Source organism: Orycteropus afer, unplaced genomic scaffold (assembly GCF_000298275.1).
Source record: "Orycteropus afer afer isolate SDZICR_OR568_19922 unplaced genomic scaffold, OryAfe1.0 scaffold00778, whole genome shotgun sequence".
NCBI classification, from domain to species: Eukaryota; Metazoa; Chordata; class Mammalia; order Tubulidentata; family Orycteropodidae; genus Orycteropus; species Orycteropus afer.
The window spans coordinates 678455-680339 of NW_006922365.1; the positions used below are offsets into that span (position 1 = coordinate 678455).

At 37.9% G+C, this 1885-nt stretch overlaps 1 pseudogene; it reads right to left on the reverse strand.

Annotated features, from left to right (window-relative positions):
- Positions 1-273: 273 nt before the first annotated feature.
- The window catches only part of LOC103211714, a 5270-nt pseudogene continuing 3658 nt past the window's right edge, over positions 274-1885 (reverse strand).

The window sequence follows — 1885 nt, forward strand, 5'->3', positions numbered from 1 at the left end:
CAAATGGTATTTCTAATTCCATCTTTTTAAGGAATTGCCATACTGTTTCCACAATGGTTGTACCATTTTACAGTCCTACCAGCAGTATATGAGAGTCCCAATCTCTCTGCCTCCTCCCCAGCATTTGTTATTTTCTGTCTTGTTGAACTTTGCTACTAGTGCTGGAGCAAGATGGTATCTCATTGTTGTTTTGATTTGCATCTTTCTAATGGCTAATGATCATGAGCATTTCTTCATGTTTTTGGTCTGCCTGAGTAACAATAGCTTTTGAAATTAAATATGGCCATGGAGTTTCATTTCATGGTATTTCCTATTCACACCCGACCACTGGTAACTGTAAAACATCTCTTCATCTAAACTCTCATTTTGGTCTTTTGCACATGTTGAGAGAAATATGTAGCTACCAATGAATTCATGCACCACTTTGCACTTTTCTACTTCCGTACAAATGAAGGACAATATTACTTAATCTGTGAATTCTGCCATGACCATTTGTATTTCCCAGGTTACATTCCAGTATTTCATGTTGCTGCAATGCCATATTTTAATTGCATCTCCTGTGCTGGCATCCATCCTACTTAGTCTGTTGTATGCAGTTGCAGTAAGTTCTCCCCCCCTCCCCCCTGGAACTTTGCAATGAAATGTGTGATACCAAATTCTGGTAGAGACCTCCAAGCTTGGATATAGCTCATCTTGATTTCAATCAGATTCATCTGAGCTACATTTTAATGGGCTTCCAAGATTCTTGCTGTTATTTGCTTGTTCTTGTACATTTTTAGATAGTAATGGGACACCAGATATTCAGGTTTATATTAGTTGTAATCTGTTCTTGTATTATCTGAGGATCTGGGTTTAGATTCTGCATCTTCAGAAAAGAAAGTGTTTTGAACTTCCAAGTTGTAAGAACTGTCTGTCATGGTCTTGTCTTTGGAGGCTAATCTGCTAGCTGCCATCCAATATGCATACTGCTTTTCATTGTCACATTGAAGCCAGATTTGATTCATGCCCTCTGCAACTGGAATCAGGAGTTTAATGTTAAACTTTTGGCCTGAAATGATTACAACTGGGGTAACTTCACATCCTCTTAGGTTCATTTGATGAGCTGGTGTGCTTCTGGATTCTTCTTTGCTCTTACAGCAAGAAATAGATGTATCTTTAACGGTGTAACAGTACTGCTTGTAACCTTTTAAAGTTAACTTTTTTTGGCTTGCAAACTTTAACATAGTTAGCAAGCTCAGGAATGGAAGTGATGTCACCCAAAATGTTTTACCCCCTACCAAAGTAATCTTGTGTTCTGAAAGGACAGCATCAATTTTGTCGACTTCTTTGTCACTGTTGTTCAAATAATTTTCTGATGTCATGATTGACAACTTGTTGATATACTGCAAAGCTGAAAACATCATCATCTCTTCTGTGCATTCAGTTTCTTTTAGGAGAATAGCCCATCTGGCTTGCTCATAAAGCTGATTGATTCTGATTGCATTGTACTTTGGATTCAAATAAAAAAAGTGCAATACTTGAATTGGAGCAGTAAGGCCTCGTTTTCCTTCCCATCTTGTTCCATGAGAGATCTTGATGAATCAAGCCACCCTTGGTTGATTTTTGCTTTATCAAGAAGAGCTTGAGGCGTGGACATTTTGGCTAAGATTTCAGGTGATGTGATAGGGTGACTGATAGCAACCATATAGGTTGTCACCAAACCAAGCAGAAGTTGGTGACAAAGGGCTTCCATGATAAGCATCATAAGGGGGAGTCATTGTCATTGTTCAACTATAGAGTCCTGGGCTTGAATATATACTTTTTTTTTTTTTTTAATTGTGATTTGGGTGAAGATTTACAGAACAAATTCACTTTCCATACAGCAGTTCACATATACTTTGTCTCA